This window comes from Phyllobates terribilis, unplaced genomic scaffold (genome assembly GCF_046119375.1).
Source record: "Phyllobates terribilis strain yellow unplaced genomic scaffold, ASM4611937v1 Scaffold_8__6_contigs__length_399053987, whole genome shotgun sequence".
In the NCBI taxonomy this organism is placed as follows: domain Eukaryota; kingdom Metazoa; phylum Chordata; class Amphibia; order Anura; family Dendrobatidae; genus Phyllobates; species Phyllobates terribilis.
The window spans coordinates 108,775,830-108,793,700 of NW_027362768.1; the positions used below are offsets into that span (position 1 = coordinate 108,775,830).

Genomic DNA, 17,871 nt, shown 5'->3' on the forward strand with positions numbered 1-17,871 from the left:
GCCTTTATCCTTTGGGATGTCACAGTGGTCGGCTCCCGGGGCCGTACCCTGGGGTATCTCCTTTAAAAAGGGTGGATAATTTGTTAAGTTTATAAAAGAGTTCGTGACGCCACCTGTGGCTTCTGGTGAGGATCACCAGCGCTGCGCAGTCCACTGAGGCTGGTGATAAGGCAGCTTGATGGTATAGCTCCCCACAGGTGGAGCTAGACACGATAGTCACTTCAGTACCTTTTACTGATGGAAATTCAGGCACGTCCCGGAGCACTGTAGGGTGAAGGGTGCATGTCAGGATCCTCTCCAATGAGCGGGTTTTGGGCCTCCTGTTTCTTGCCTCTGCGTAGTAAGTTTCTGACCTGCCTGGAGCTAATCCTAACTTTGTTTCTGTCCTGCGCTGGCTGACCTTGTGGTAGGGCCTTTCCTTGGAGTACACACTCCCGTCTTACGGGGCCTATGTGTCTCCTGGCTCTGTTACGTATCAGCCCTTTAGCGATCCTGGGACTTGTAGTTCTCCAGGGATTCCGGTTTATCTTACTGGGTCGTGGAGATACCGGTAAGCTTCGGACCCGGTGTCCGGTAACTGCTTCGGGGTGAGCCAATTAAGCTCCTCTGCCCCCTATGTACTAACTCTCCTCTTGCCTTCGGCCTACTAGGGCCCTCACTAGGCTACTCACACTAGCGGCAGCTTGCCGCGCTTCACCGATCTTATGGCACCGGCACACCTAAAGCTCACCTCTCTGAGCTACACCGAATCTTGATCTGGAAGCTCCACTGCAGGATAGCAATTGCAAGAGCTGGAACAGGCTTTTGTCCTCTGAGGTAACTCTTCTCAGACTGCACTGGACTCACTGCTAAACCAGACTGAACTAGACTCTGACTGCAACTGCAACTAACTGCTGCCTGGCTCCACCCTCCCTTATATATCCCTAACGGGCTCCCTCTGGTGGTCTGAGGTGGAAGGTGGAGATGTGTGAATGGTTATGGGGGCCTCTTGTGGAGGAATCCTTCAATACACCCTTCTAGGATTTGTGATACCAAGCCCAGCTGGGCGTCACATTCCCCCCTAGTTAAACTCAGCACTCCCGGGATGAAGTACATTTTATATAACAATAAACATAAACAATCCAAGAACAATAAGGACAATCTTCCCTTTATGGGAGGCACGAATCTTAAACGTTACATAACAAAAACAAATGCAAAGCGTCCTCAGGATCCAAGTCTCTTGTGGTGAGGTTCCCAAGAAGGATGTCCATCTCACAAGGTAGAGTACTTGGTGGTTTTGAGGGACCTGTCCTAAACCCTCTACGTAGGCCCTGGGGTGGCTGCAGGGCATGAAGATCCCAAGTTGGACCTCCCAAAGAGCCACTCCAGACAGGTTTTTCTTCTGAGGTCACCTAAAGGGCACTCCAAGGAGTGCAATTATATACACAAGCAGTTTTTGGGCTGCACACAGTCCTCAGCCACGAAGTCCTTTAGTTATGCATAAAAGAAGGTAAATAGGCAAAGCACCAACTAATAAACATATGCCTGAAAAGACACAGTAATACAGTACATTACAATTTAAATACACGATACCCCAGGGGTAAATATCTACAGTTTCAGAACTTTGGACCATCTACTGCGTGTGCCTCACAGGGGGTTTACCTCTCGTGCTACGTGTTGATTTGCGTAGTGCGATGGTTTGTGGGGTATCAGTGTCTGTATTCTCAGTTACTCTACCAGTTCTACGTGTGACCATGTTGTAAAACTGCCTTAACCTCTCTCTTGGGCTGGCAAGTCTACCATTGGCTGGGCCCTCTTGCTCTGCTCCTACCGGGGATCCTTCATCCGGGGATACTTCTTGAGCTGGCTCTTCTGCAGCACTTACAGGTTCAACTTGCTGTGGAGGGTTTTCTGGCTGTTCATAGAATTGGAGTACTGGAATGATTACTGCTCCTCCAATCTGAGGCCAATCAGCTGGGAAGTCTCCTAGGTCAGTGTGTACCACTGTTTCTTCAGGTTTTTCCGGGATTGCGAGAGGCACTTCTTCTTGAGTTTTTAGTAGATGTGGACACAATTTTAGGTGGTCCCTGGACACTGTTGTAGATGTCTTACCTCCGTCTCGACTGATTATGCATGTCTTCTTATTGTCAAACCTTGACGGTAACACAGTGTAGGGGTCTTTTTCCCACTGGTCATCAAGTTTGTAGTTACGTCTTTTTCTTTTCAATACTGTTTCACCAGGTGTGAAAGGTTCTGCAGGTGCATTTTTGTTGTATTGAACTTCCTGCTTTTCTCTTACCCGAGTAAGACTGTCCTTGACACAAGCTTGTACTCTTCTGTACTGCTCTTGTCTGGTCTTATCCCAATCCTCAGTGGTCATATCAGCTTCAGGCTCAACAACACCAAGCTCCAGGTCCATGGGCAGTTTTCCTGGCCTTGCCCGCATGAGATATGCCGGAGTGCAATTGGTGGAACTGACTGGTATATGATTGTACAGATCCACTAGGTCTGGTAGTAGGTCTGGCCACTGGTTTCTCTCCTCAAGTGGTATGGTCTTTAGCAGGTCGATGATGATGTTGTTCATCTTTTCGCAGAGACCGTTTGTTTGTGGGTGGTACGGTGTAGTTCTTATCTTCTTACAACCGTACAAATGGCAGAACTCAGCCTCAAAGGCCGGGCCTGGTCCGTCAGCACTTGCTCAGGATATCCGTGGGGTCTGCAGAAGTACGCTTGGAATGTCTTCGCTGCTGCCTCTGCCGTCAGGTCTTTGACGGGGGCGACCACCATGAAACGTGAGTAGTGATCCACCATGGTCAGAGCATAGGAGTACCCTGACCTGCTGGGGGACAGCTTGACATGGTCCAGGGCCACGATCTCCAGGGGCCGAGTCGTCTTGATAGGTTGCAGGGATGCCTTCTGGCTGCTGAAGTCTTTTCTTCTTAGGCCACAGGGTCCACAGTCCCGGCACCACCTCTCAATGGAGCTGCTCATTCCTACCCAGTAGAATCGACATTTCAGCAGGGTCTCTAGCTTTTTCCAGCCAAAGTGCCCCGCTTGATCGTGGTAAGCCTCTAATACCATCTGGATGTCTGTCTTCGGGACCACTATCTGCCATACCATCTCATGAGTTTTTGGATTGACCTCACTTGCTGTTGATACATCAGGACTCGGATCTCCTTCTGTAGCGCCCTCCTCTGTCTCGGTCTGGCAGTGTGTCACGCTGTCTCGGCGTTCAGGAGGTCAGGAGCCTATCCTGACCCTACACTGAGGCCCTGCCTAATCCCTCTACCTGGAGGTACTGTTGATGGTACAGAGGTCCAGGCCGCCAGCGTAAACCTACCTCCTGAGAATCCCTGAACCTCAGTAATCTAGTCCTGAGAAAGACCCCGATCACAACAATTGGGGACAGGACCGTATATGCCAAACACAGTACAAGACGAACGAGACAGTACAAGGGGCAAACCAAAAACCACCTTGCATACAAAAAACTTACACCACTACAACGGAGGGAACACCAACGGGTAAGGGGATAAAGAATAAAGCGAGGAAGGGAAAAAAACCACACCGAGTACACTTCGCTCCTACTTCACAATACCATGTATCACTCCGATAGTCTGCATGAAAAGCTTTCACCGACAACCACCCTATCAGAACGGCAGGTATTTGAAGGAGTCCCAATACTGCAGAATTAACTGCAGCTGGGCGAGGCTGGGCCTCGTCTAGCACAGAGAGAGAGAATTAACTCCCTCCCTGCCGAAAAACACCAAGCACCAAAAACTCAGCTGCGAGAAGTCAGGCTGTGTAATCGCGACGATCTTCGTGGCGACACACCCGTGACAGTACCCCCCATTCTACGAGGGGCCTCCGGATCACCACAGGAGGAGGAGGTAAAGGTGACGGTATCACCGGCGCCACATACCTTTTAAGCAAAGATCTGTGGAACACGTTGTGAATTTTAAAAGTAGAGGGGAGGTCAAGACGAAATGCCACCGGATTAATTATAGAGCAGATCCTATACGGCCCGATGAACCTGGGACCCAGTTTCCAGGAGGGAACCTTAAGTTTTATATTCTTGGTAGACAACCATACCCGATCGTTCACACTTAGGTCCGGACCAGACACTCTCTTCCTATCAGCCATACGTTTGTATCGGTTCCCCATAGAACTTAGATTATACAGCAACCCTTTCCATATCGAAGCGAGTGATGACGAAAATCGTTCCTCCTCAGGAACCCCTGAAAAGCCCCCCCTACTGAAAGTACAATACTAGGGGTGAAAACCATATGCCCCAAAAAACGGGGACTTACCAGTGGACTCACTCCGCCTATTATTAAGAGCAAACTCCGCCAGAGGTAAGAAAGAAGCCCAGTCCTCCTGGTTCTCTGACACAAAACACCGGAGATATGTCTCCAAACTCTGGTTCAGACGTTCCGTCTGACCATTGGTCTGAGGATGAAAAGCCGAAGAAAACGATAAATGCATCCCCCGCCGTGTACAAAATGCCCTCCAGAATTTGGACACAAACTGAGACCCCCGATCAGACACCACATCAGAGGGTACACCGTGAAGCCTTACAATCTCCCCAATGAACACCTGCACAAGAGTTTTAGCATTAGGAAGAGCAGGAAGAGCGATAAAATGTGCCATCTTGCTGAACCTGTCCACTACAACGAGTATGACCGTTTTACCCGAAGATGGCGGGAGATCCGTAATAAAGTCCATAGACAGATGAGTCCACAGACGCTCTGGGATCTTCAAAGGTAAGAGAGCCCCAGACGGACGGGTACGTGGGGTCTTAGAGCGCGCACAAACCCCACAGGACGCAACAAAAGTTCCCACCTCCCTATGTAAATTAGGCCACCAAAACCGACGCGAAAGGAGATCCACAGTTGCTTTACTCCCTGGGTGTCCTGCCAAAGCTGAGTTGTGGTGTGCCTCGATCACCTTTTGTCGCAACTGATCTGGAACAAACAGTCTCCCAGGAGGTCCAACAGGGGCGTCCCCCTGAGCCTCCAATACTTCCTCCTCAAGCTCAGAGAATACTGCCGACACCACCACATCCTCCTGAAGGATAGGAACTGGGTCATCCGTATTCCCGGCCCCAGGGAAACTACGAGATAAGGCATCCGCCTTTACATTTTTTGATCCAGGATGATATGTGACGACAAAATTAAACCTGGTAAAAAACAATGACCACCTAGCTTGTCTGGGATTCAGACGTTTTGTAGACTCCAGATATAGCAGGTTCTTGTGATCGGTGATGACGGTGACGGGATGGATAGCCCCCTCCAAAAAATGGCGCCACTCCTCAAAAGCTAACTTAATGGCCAAGAGTTCCCTATTGCCGACATCGTAATTCCTCTCAGCGGACGACAATTTTTTAGAGAAAAAAGCGCACGGACGCCATTTACCAGGAGACGAACCTTGTGATAATACTGCCCCTACCCCTACCTCAGAAGCGTCTACCTCTACAATGAATGGCTGTGACACATCAGGTTGAATGAGTATGGGTGCCGAGGCAAAACATTTTTTCAAGGAGGAGAAAGCTTGACAAGCCTTGTCAGACCACCTAGAAAAATCCGTCCCTTTTTTTGTCATGTCTGTGAGAGGTTTAACCATGGACGAGAAATTACGAATGAATTTCCGGTAATAATTAGCAAACCCCAGAAAACGTTGTAGTGCCTTAAGATTCTCTGGCAGATCCCACTCAAGAACTGCCCGCACTTTCCCAGGGTCCATACGAAAACCAGACGCTGACACCAGGAAGCCTAGAAACTGGACTTCCTGAACGGCGAACACACACTTTTCCCACTTGGCGTACAGTTTATTATCCCGCAAGATCTGTAACACCTGCCTAACATACTCCTGATGAGACACAAGATCAGGCGAGTAAATTAAGATGTCATCCAGATAAATAACAACAAACTGACCCACCAGGCAGCGAAAAATGTCATTAACAAAGTGTTGGAACACCGCCGGGGCATTAGTCAGACCAAATGGCATGACAAGGTTCTCATAATGTCCCTCCGGAGTGTTAAAAGCCGTCTTCCACTCATCCCCCTCCTTCATCCTAATCAGATTGTACGCCCCCCTGAGATCCAATTTAGAGAACCATTTGGCGCCCACGATCTGATTGAAGAGATCGGGGATAAGTGGGAGCGGATACGGATCTCGGACCGTAATCCGATTAAGTTCACGGAAATCCAGGCAAGGGCGTAGGCCACCATCTTTCTTCTTCACAAAGAAGAACCCCGCGGCCACCGGGGAAGATGAAGGTCTAATATGCCCCTTAGCCAGACTCTCTGAAATATAATCCTTCATGGCCTGCCTCTCCGGACCAGACAAATTATACAACCTAGATTTAGGTAACTTGACGCCGGGAAGCAGTTTTACCGAACAGTCATACACGCGATGAGGAGGTAGTTCCTGACACCCTCTTTCTGAGAACACATCCTCAAAGTCAGCCAGAAATGGGGGTAAGACCCTAGGAGCGACCGTACCGATGACCGTATTCATGCAGTTTTTTTTACAGAATTCACTCCATTGGCTTATCTCTCTAGATTGCCAATTAATAACCGGGTTATGCTTAGTTAACCAAGGAAGGCCCAACACAATAGGAGTGGGAAGACCCTCCAACACGTAACAAGACAACAGTTCTTTATGTATCGCCCCCACCTGAAGATTTATGTTATGCACCGCTTGCGAAAAACTTCCCTGACCGAGAGGCCTGGCGTCGATCGAGAATATGGGGATGGGTTTAGCCAACACACTCAATCGCATACCTTGAACCCGAGCAAACCAAGCGTCCACCAGATTAGCCCCGGCCCCACTATCCAGAAGAACAGATAACCTCTCAGTTCTCGTACCCACCACCACCTCCGCCGGTACAAGAAACTGAGACGAACCTAGGGACGAAATACCTACTCCCAGATTGCCGTCCACCACACAACCTGGGATCAATAGTTTTCCGACGACTCTTTGCTCTGCGAAGGACGGGAAGGACACCCCCCAATAAAATGTCCCTTTCTCCCGCAGAAGAAACACCTTCCTGTCTTGTGGCGCACCGCCGGTCCCCTCCCCCGAAAGGATGTCCCTCCTAACTGCATAGGCTCCTCTGGACTGACCAGGGGAACCTCCATATAAGGGACCCTTGTAGAAGGTGGAGTCATCACAGGGGGTGGAGTTATCCCACACCTCTCCCGAAGCCGTCTCTCAATGCGAATAGCAAGGGCCATAGCGGCTTCCAGCGACGCGGGAGAGTCATACTGTGCCAACATATCCTTTAATTTGTCAGATAAACCTTGACAAAACTGGCTCCGAAGAGCCGGGTCATTCCACTGGGTGTCCGTGGCCCACCTACGGAACTCTGAACAGAATTCCTCCGCTGGACGATCTCCCTGCTGGATCCTACGTAACTTAGATTCAGCAAGGGAGATCTGATCCGGGTCATCATATACAAGACCCAGAGCAGAGAAAAACCCATCCACTGTCCGGAGAGCCGGAGAGCCCGGGGGAAGAGAGAACGCCCAAGATTGGGGGTCCCCTTGAAGGAGCGAGATGACTATTCCCACCCTTTGTTCTTCACTCCCCGATGACCGAGGCCGCAGCCGAAAGTACAACTTACATGCCTCCCGGAAAACAAAAAACTTGTCCCGCCCCCCCGTGAACCTGTCAGGGAGAGCTACTTTGGGTTCTGATCCGGCTTGCTCCAGGGGATACAAAACCTTGGACTTAACGTCCGCCAGCTCCAAGGACAAACTCTGCAACTGCCGAGCTATATTGGCTACTGGATCCATGGTGGCTGGAGAGAATCTTTTAGTGGGTCGGTGAAAATGTCACACTGTCTCGGCGTTCAGGAGGTCAGGAGCCTATGCTGACCCTACACTGAGGCCCTGCCTAATCCCTCTACCTGGAGGTACTGTTGATGGTACAGAGGTCCAGGCCGCCAGCGTAAACCTACCTCCTGAGAATCCCTGAACCTCAGTAATCTAGTCCTGAGAAGGACCCCGATCACAACAATTGGGGACAGGACCGTATATGCCAAACACAGTACAAGACGAACGAGACAGTACAAGGGGCAAACCAAAAACCACCTTGCATACAAAAAACTTACACCACTACAACGGAGGGAACACCAACGGGTAAGGGGATAAAGAATAAAGCGAGGAAGGGAAAAAACCACACCGAGTACACTTCGCTCCCACTTCACAATACCACGTATTACTCCAATAGTCTGCATGAAAAGCTTTCACCGACAACCACCCTATCAGAACGGCAGGTATTTGAAGGAGTCCCAATACTGCAGAATTAACTGCAGCTGGGCGAGGCTGGGCCTCGTCTAGCACAGAGAGAGAGAATTAACTCCCTCCCTGCCGAAAAACACCAAGCACCAAAAACTCAGCTGCGAGAAGTCAGGCTGTGTAATCGCGACGATCTTCATGGCAACACACCCGTGACACAGTGTCGGCGATCTGTTGGAGCAAGAAGACAACCTGTCCCAAACAGTTACCAACAATGTTAGTGCCAAGTACCATATACGGATTGGTGTCATCAGGATTAGTCTCTATTACAATTAGCCCCTGGTCCTTCAGCTCCACTCTCCCCACCTTTACAGTCACATTCTTAACCCCGAGTAGGTTAAGGGGGAGCCCATTTGAGGCATATACAGTCAAATTTGGAGCTGGCGGACGTAGGTCGTCCATGGACCAGAACCTCTTGTAGAGGACGTCAGGCATGATGGTTACCTGAGATCCTGTGTCCAGCAGGGCATGCGTCGGGATCCCGTCCAGTACAATGGACAGGAAAGGTCTTCCTCCGACGAACCTGTTGTACCAGTCTGATGGGCCTGGTGAGTTTACTCCTGGGTGTCGGCCCTCGGACCCAGGGTTTTCTCGTTTAAAGGACAATTCTGGGCGATGTGTCCGGTCTTGCGGCATCGGTAGCAGGTTGGGTCCCTCAGTGGACGGCGCTAATCACTGGTCCTCGAAGAGGGTGGTGTTGGCCTCCTCCTCCTGCGCATCCAGGGGACATCCTCAGGGCTATCGGCTAGCAGGATTTTCCCTCCTTCCTCGGGCTCCGTCCACAGCTGCAGAGCACTCAGCACGGTGGTCAGGGTTTTACTCAACTGACGCACCTCAGAGCGCAGACTGTCCAGTTCTTAAGGGGACGTTGCTGGAACCTTTGCTTCAGCAGCCACTGGGGAAAAGGTGGGTGTTGCAGGCTCTGGAGTAGCCCCACCCTAGTAACGTTGGATGGCATTTGTTTCCAGGGGCTGCAGTCCTTTTATAGCCATGTCCTTAAGGTTGTCAAAGGTGGCATCTGGATGATCCAGGGACCACCAACGCACAGTCCTGCTCTCCTCTGGAGACCTCAGTCCCCGGACAAACTGCTCCTTTAGCATTTTGTGTTCATTTTCAATGCTTGTTGGACTGACCTGTTTAAGAGCCCGCAGGGCCACCTGAAGATGCCAAGCATAGTCCCAAACATTGTCCTCTGGTTGTTGGGAACAACTGTAGAACCTCATCCGGAGGTCCGCCTCAGTAAGGTCCTCAAAGACAGTCTGTAGTTTTTGAAAGATTGCGGACACTGATTCCTGGTCTGCGGCCGACCATGTTTCCACTTCCCGTTCCGCAGCACCGGTCAGTTGTCCTAATACAACGGCGGCTCTTTGTTTGCCGGTCATAGAGTACATGTCCAAGATACCACATATCTTCTGCTTGAATCCAGACAGGGTATCTGGTTTGCCGTTGTACTGGGGGAGCCACTTTGCTCCAGGAATGTACGGTAAAGTCATAGGAATAACAGGTGTTACAGGCGCTGCTGGTGGAGCGGCGGCTTTGGCCTGCTCATCATCGGGCGCGGGGTGAACTTCAGGGACATTGACAGGCAGGTCGGCGTTCTGCTGCTCGTCGGACATCTTGACGCTCCCCTAGCTAACCGTGGCCTACCTTCTGGTTTTTCTTCCGGTAGGCCGCAGCTCCGCAGGTGACGGTTGTCTTCAGGACCTTGCGTCTCTTGCGTCCTACGTCAGCGCGTTCAGCGACGCTCCTTACAGGACCTGGCGCTTCTCGCTTTGACGTCGAGGCGTGGGGCGTGTCCGGGGCTTCGCGCTCTTTTGCAGGTACGCCCCTTATTTTCCCGCGGTTATGCCCTTCTTCTCGCTCAGCGGCCCAACAATGGCGGCAACCTTCACCACAACTTTACGTACACAGTTCAGAATAGAGGCGCACAGTACCCGGTGGCAACGGGCAAAACACGGCGTCGTTGCAGCGGGCACGCAATCCTGTTTGTGACGCCAGTTGGAGATGACTCGCCCAGGGGAATGGGGATGACTCGGGTACCCGGGGCTTTATCCTTTGGGATGTCACAGTGGTCGGCTCCCGGGGCCGTACCCTGGGGTATCTCCTTTAAAAAGGGTGGATAATTTGTTACGTTTATAAAAGAGTTTGTGATGCCACCTGTGGCTTCTGGTGAGGATCACCAGCGCTGCGCAGTCCACTGAGGCTGGTGATACGGCAGCTTGATGGTATAGCTCCCCACAGGTGGAGCTAGGCCTCAGGGCAGTGTATGAAGGGGGGGTTGCAGGACAGGCGAGACCGGGCCAGGTCAGAGCAAGAACGGGGACAGACACGATAGTCACTTCAGTACCTTTTACTGATGGAAATTCAGGCACGTCCAGGAGCACTGTAGGGTGAAGGGTACATGTCAGGATCCTCCCCAATGAGCGGGTTTTGGGCCTCCTGTTTCTTGCCTCTGCGTAGTAAGTTTCTGATCTGCCTGGAGCTAGGCCTAACTTTGTCTCTGTCCTGCGCTGGCTGACCTTGTGGTAGGGCCTTTCCTTGGAGTACACACTCCCGACTTACGGGGCCTATGTGTCTCCTGGCTCTGTTATGTATCAGCACTTTAGCGATCCTGGGACTTGTAGTTCTCCAGGGATTCCGGTTTATCTTACTGGGTCGTGGAGATACCGGTAAGCTTCGGACCCGGTGTCCGGTAACTGCTTCGGGGTGAGCCAATTAAGCTCCTCTGCCCCCTATGTACTAACTATCCTCTTGCCTTCGGCCTACTAGGGCCCTCACTAGGCTACTCACACTAGCGGCAGCTTGCCGCGCTTCACCGATCTTATGGCACCGGCACACCTAAAGCTCACCTCTCTGAGTTACACCGAATCTTGATCTGGAAGCTCCACTGCAGGATAGCAATTGCAGGAGCTGGAACAGGCTTTTGTCCTCTGAGGTAACTCTTCTCAGACTGCACTGGACTCACTGCTAAACCAGACTGAACTAGACTCTGACTGCAACTGCAACTAACTGCTGCCTGGCTCCACCTTCCCTTATATATCCCTAACGGGCTCCCTCTGGTGGTCTGAGGTGGAAGGTGGAGATGTGTGAATGGTTATGGGGGCCTCTGTGGAGGAATCCTTCAATATACCCTTCTAGGATTTGTGATACCAAGCGCAGCTGGGCGTCACACAAGCATATTAGAAATGAGTTTAGATTACACCACTAAATAGATAGGGATTTGACCCTCAGACCAACCCTTAAAGCTCATGTGCGCACGTTGAGTACTTGGTGAATTTTTGTACCTCCATATTTGTAGGCCAAAACCAGGAGTGGGTAAAAAATGCAGAAAACTCTGATTGTGTCACAACTGCTGCATCCAGTAAACTAAGTGATACATCATTGGAATCAGTGTCTCTTCCTCTCAGATGAGGCAGCAAAAACTTGGTGATTGGTTTTTCCCTTTACATCCAACCAAGGAGAACATCTATACGGAGTTTGTAAGTTTTCCCCTTGTTTGCATTGAATTGCAGTGCTTTTTCACTAAGAAAACTAAATAAAAAAAGGAATGTGAAATGCGCACCAAAAAAATCTCCAAAAACGCAACAAATTAACAATAAACATTAAGAACATAATACTCTAACGCAAACCCTATGATCCAGATAAGAGAGAACATGTAATAAGTCCCTCTGGTTCTGGATAACTCAATGATTTACATGGTTGCCTATTTATTTGGATACATGTTAATCACATATTATCGTTACTGCACCCTTTGAAGGGCAGAGGAGCGGGCAAACACAGCTTCAAAAATTATCCAAGGCAGGCCCAAGATAACAGGGTCACCAGTGTGTTTTAAACCCGGAAAAAAAAAAGTTTTGTTTTTCAAATAGAACAACTCCTCTGACATCTTTGTGGTGGGTATCACAACACTGGTGGAATCCGGGAAAATTTTTCTATTTACTATATGTTTTTGGCCAGCCGGCACTCTGAGAGCCACTGTATGGTTTCTACGAGGCCCCACAGCTTATCTCATCCTATCTGCATATTACTTTTTATAGAATCATGTCAGATTTGATCTTTCCTTCTGTTAGTTTAGCTGTACGTTCAGGAAGTGGACACATCGTCCAAAGCCACGGATCTCGAACAAGACCAGGATACAAAAATGTAAATAAAACAACACTGACGAACATTTCCTTATTTAACTTCCTTCAGGGAAGCACACCCAAAGGAAATCTTAGCCTTAATTGTCCTATAAATAATGCCTGCTACAGCCAAGCTTTTTGTGTCCTGTTACAATACTATAATATTCGTTCTATAAAAACAATTTATTGGCTTCAAAATCCTTCAGTCTCATTTTGATTAGTTTTTAAAGAAGCACTCACATCAAAGTTTTTATCCTCTTAATATATTGCAGTCATCATATTATACAGCACTGTGTACTTACAATTGCTCATTTTACCTTTCTACCCAGCTAATTCTTCTCTTTGCTCTATGTAGAAACATGAAGTCTCTTTTCCCTGCATGAATCATCCCCCTCTTCAACTCCTGTCCCAGCTGCTCCACTCTTCCCCCCCAGACAGGGACCTAAAATTGTAGTTCTAATGATGACTCATGCAGGGAAAATTGACCTCCTGCTTATACATAGAGCTTAGAAGAATTCAGCTTGTCAGTTTTTAATCACATGATGTCATAGACCTAATGGAAAAGAGAAGAGTTAGCTGGGTAGAAAGGCAAAATTAGCAATTGTAAGTACACAGTGCTGCATAATATGATGACTAGCAACACATATGGATAAGCATATAGTGGCTGTGCAAACATACGACTATAATACCCTACAATTAGATTGCACAACAGCAGAATAATGACAAAATAGAACAACTTTATTTGATAAAATTAGACATATAGGATCAACAAAACAGAATCCAACAGGTGGTATACAGAAGGTGTGGTACTAGGATAGTAGTAAAATTTCATAATGGGTACATATAAATTGATACATGATTGATCCATAAATATTAATATTCACATGGTAGGTAAGAGATAAAAAAACAATGTATGTTCATCCGTATAATAAAGAAGATGGTATCAGAAGCTCAAAAATAATGAATAACAAAATCTAAGTATATAGTAAGAAGGACAATTCTATATGATGTAATCCACAGGATAATGGAGTAATATAGCACGGACTGCAGTTATTTCACATGATAGTGAGAAAAACTTATTTTAAATAAAGTGACCGTGCGTTAAAGGTGCAAATGTGCAAAAATTAATAAATAAAGAATGGAAAATTCATGGGATTTTTGAGCAAACACTTTCAAAGTTAGGACAAAATTAACACCACATGATTGGAGAGGAACCAATGTGATTAAATAAACATGCTTACCACCAGAGTACTGGTACCACACACCACGTTTCCCAATGCGCGTTTCGCCACTGCGGGCTTTGACGAGGGATAGTGGGAGGGTGGATATGGGGTCGTTATATATAATCCATTGGCCAATGGAGATTGGGAAGTCACAGAGAGCACCCGCAGCTGACAGCTGCGTGGGGCCGTCTGTGAACGCCGGCGTCATTTCCGTATCACATGACGCGACCAGTAAGGTCGCGGCATGGGAGCGGAAGTGACGTCGGGATGCGGTCCACCGTGGAACGCACAGGGAGATACAGTTTACCGGAAGTTCTAGAAAATGTCCATAGCGGTGGAACACAAAAGAATATAATAGAATAACCGGATAGGGGTATTGGAGGTGGAAACAGTGTCCAATTAGGATGTGTGGGATAAGGTAATCAAGTGCAGAGTGAAAAACATATAAATAGTAATAATAATAGAACAAAAAGTATATATAATCGTGTGATAAATAAGTGCAAAGATAATGCAAAAGATATATATAGTGAATATTAGATGACCGATAAAGGGGCTTAGTATAAAAGGTGAAAATATATGTTAAAATCCCAATCTAGAATTATTAAATGAAAAATTATTAGAACAGAGGCCATATCAGTTGGAGACACATAGAATTCCAATGAAAACCACCCGTCCGAATATATTCATCCTCCTGCCAATGGAATGGGGAAATCTCTCGTTGGCGAAAGAACTACAAAAAAGGAAATACAAATTAAAACAAAATAAAAACAATATAAGTAAAAACAAATAAAAAACTAATATAGAACAGCGACCGCATATTAAATGCAATTGTATTTATAAAAACGGAACAAAACTCACCGTTTCGTTTAGACCCTTCGGTGTCAGAGTATCAAGAAGGGTAATCCATTTTGCGTCCCTCTGTGCGAGAATTTTCTTCCAGTTACCACCTCTCGAATCAGTATAGATTCTATCGATACCCTTGACCATCAGTTTAGAGCTATCACAATTGTGATGGTATTTGAAGTGACGTGGTAAGGTCTTTAGTTCAGAGGAATCTGTACTTCCTTTAGCAGCCTGTATATCGAACACATGTTCTCTAACACGCCTTTAAATTTCACGTGTGGTCAAACCAACATAATATTTGTTACAGGGACAGTTGGCTAAATAGATGATACCAGTAGTTTTGCAAGAGATAACATGAGTTATTTTGTACTTTTTTGTCATAGATGAGTCTGTAAAAGAGTCAGTCTTAATGATATTCGGACAAGCGACACATGATCCACAAGGTTTGCAGCCCCACTTAGACCTGCCAGTATTGAAGAGGTTTTTTTGGTGTAGTTCTGTACCAGTAGGTCCTTCAAATTTTGTGATCGTCGATAAGTAATTGCTGGGTGTTTTGTGACATGATTCGTGAGTATGGGATCCTTAGTAAGTATATCCCAGTATTTATTCAGGCTAGACCAAATATCCTTACTCCTGGAGTTAAATGTAGATATACACTGTGTTCCAAATTATTATGCAAATAATATTTTCTCATATTTTCCCAAATTGCCTATATGAATTGCAGTCATTGTAATTTTCCAGTCAAATAACTATTAGAGTACAATTGAAAGTTTTTTTGTACAAACTGCCTATGATAACAGTATATTTTTAAAAAAATAAAAAACTCAAACTGCACTCAAAATGCATGTTCCAAATTATTATGCACTGCAGAGTTTTCAACCTGTCTCATGCTGCACATAACACATCTGCATCTCTGGCTGCTATGGGCATAAAAGGGGACAAACTTATGGTGTGGCACCCATGCTCCCCTGACCTCAACCCCATTGAGAACCTCTGGAGCATCATCAAAAGGAGTGTCTATGATGGCGGGAGGCAGTTCACATCTAAGCAACAGCTCTGGGAGGGTATTCTGTCCTCATGCAAAACAAAGCAGAAACCATCCAAAACCTGACAAATTCAATGGACGAGAGAGTTCAGAAGCTCCTTTCGAACAAGGGGTCCTATGTGCAAATGTAACATCACCTAGAATAAAGTTTTGAGTTGAAAACTGTTTGATTTCAGTTTGTAATAACCTGCTAATGCTTATAATTTCAAAAATGACCATTTTTTTGTTCTTTATTAAAATGAAAAGGTTGAAAACTCTGCTGTGCATAATAATTTGGAACATGTATTTTGAGTGCAGTTTGAGTTTTTTATTTTTTTAAGAATATACTGTTATTATAGGCAGTTTGTACAAAAACCTTTCAATTGTACTCTAATAGTTATTTGACTGGAAAATTACAATGACTGCAATTCATATAGGTAATTTGGGAAAATCTGAGAAAATATTATTTGCATAATAATTTGGAACACAGTGTAAATCTGACAATATCATTGTCCTTCTTATATTTGGTGTTATTCAAGAGTGCATTTCTTTTCGTAAATTTTGCACGGCGATAACCTCGTTGTATAGATTTATTGGAGTAGCCACGTCCTAGAAAGCGTTCAGTAAGGTCCTGTGATTGTTTCTCAAAATCACAATTTTTTGAGCAAATCCTGCGCATTCTTAAAAACTACTAATAACCAGTTGTGTAAAAAGATCTATGTTCGGATACATAGATAAAGGGGGAAATTTCGTGGATGTGGGAATAACGTTTTTGGGTAGCCTACCTGTTTGTGGAGCAGATTGTTCCTCCAGCAGGCTTTCCAAAATCCTCACCGCTTCTTGTTCTTCTAGAGTTGGAAAAGTATTGTCAGTTGGTTTGTGAAACATATTTTTAAACAGTAATTTGCGAGCAAACAATTGTAAATCTTTTAGAGCTGTGAAGTAGTCAAATTTAGATGTAGGGGAGAAGAAAAGTCCCCTATTTAGAATATCTAGCTGAGCTGGAGTCAATTCAATATTAGAAAGTCTAATTACCTTTGACGTTGAGCCACCCGAATTGGCATCGCCTGGGTTCCTAAACGTATTACGTCTGGAGTTATATTGTCAATGTTCAAATTTTGGTTTCCCCAGATGCATATCGGGTGTACTTTCAGTATTAGTTGAAGTGGCAGATGAAAAAGACATGTGGCGTGTATCTTGTTGTGGTGTAGATAGCCACTTATATACCTTGTGTGTGCGAAAATCTTGTAAGTCGTGTTGGAATTTGGTTGATTTGGTGTTTTGAATTGTTACGCACACACCCAGACAGACTGGCATGAGCATGGTTAGTGATCCCACTGGACCATGAACCGAGGAGTGCCTGGAGGGGCGTGACTAAGTATCAACACGGTCCAAGGTCGCACAGCGGCTCAGTCGACTCCGTGAATCAGGGAGGAACCGAGCAGAGGGACCAGGTGCTACTCCTGGTCAGACCCCAGTCACAGCTGTTGACCCATACCGGGGAATGCAGGAACAGACAAGTCAGGCTGGCATACTGACAGGTGGGTACTGGCAGGCACGGCTGGTATGCAGACAGGTGGGTACTGGCAAGCACGGCTGGTATGCAGACAGGTGGGTACAGGCAGGTAGGAACGCAGGCAGGATAGGGACCAGTACAGACTGGGATACAGGAACAGATCCGCAGGTGCGGCAGACAAGCAGAGCAGAGCAAAACCCGCAGGTGCGGTAAACGAGCAGAGCAGAGCAAAACCAGCAGGTGCGGTAGACAAGCAGAGCAGAGCAATACCCTCAGGTGCGGTAGACAAGCAGAGCAGAGCAAATCCCGCAGGTGCGGTAGACAAGCAGAGCAGAGCAAAACCCGCAGGTGCGGTAGACAAGCAAAGCAGAGCAAAACCCACAGGTGCGGTAGACAAGCAAAGCAGAGCAAAACCCGAAGGTGCGGTAGACAAGCAGAGCAGAGCAAAACCCACAGGTGCAGTAGACAAGCAGAGCAGACCAAAACCCGCAGGTGCGGTAAACAAGCAGAGCAAAACCCGCAGGTGCGGTAAACAAGCAGAGCAGAGCAAAACCCGCAAGTGCGGTAGACAAGCAGAGCAGAGCAAAACCCGCAGGTGTAGTAGACAAGCAGAGCAGAGCAAAATCCGCAGGTGCGGTAGACAAGCAGAGCAGATACACACAAGGTACTTACAATGAAGTAGCGAGTGGATACTAAACTCACAAACAGAAGTACAGAGACAACAAATTGGAGTTAGGTGCACGTTCAGGCACTGCAGAAAAAGGGAAGATAAGAACACAGAGACAAACAAGTAACGGACTAGGACACTGTTCAGACAGGAACTGAACCAGAAACAAGATACAGGAACGAGCCTGGGAACTCAGTT

The 17,871-nt window shown here is 47.2% G+C and overlaps 1 protein-coding gene across 2 annotated transcripts in view; it reads right to left on the reverse strand.

Annotated features, from left to right (window-relative positions):
* Positions 1 to 17,871, reverse strand: part of DIPK1A (divergent protein kinase domain 1A) — a 250,794-nt gene that overhangs the window by 222,121 nt on the left and 10,802 nt on the right. The window contains exon 2 of one of the 2 annotated variants that reach the window (XM_073643202.1): positions 16,276 to 16,338. The exons of the other annotated variant lie outside the window; for it this stretch is intronic. The gene's annotated coding sequence lies outside the window, so the exon portion shown is untranslated. The remainder of the gene's footprint in view (positions 1 to 16,275; positions 16,339 to 17,871) is intronic. 2 annotated transcript variants of the gene reach the window in all.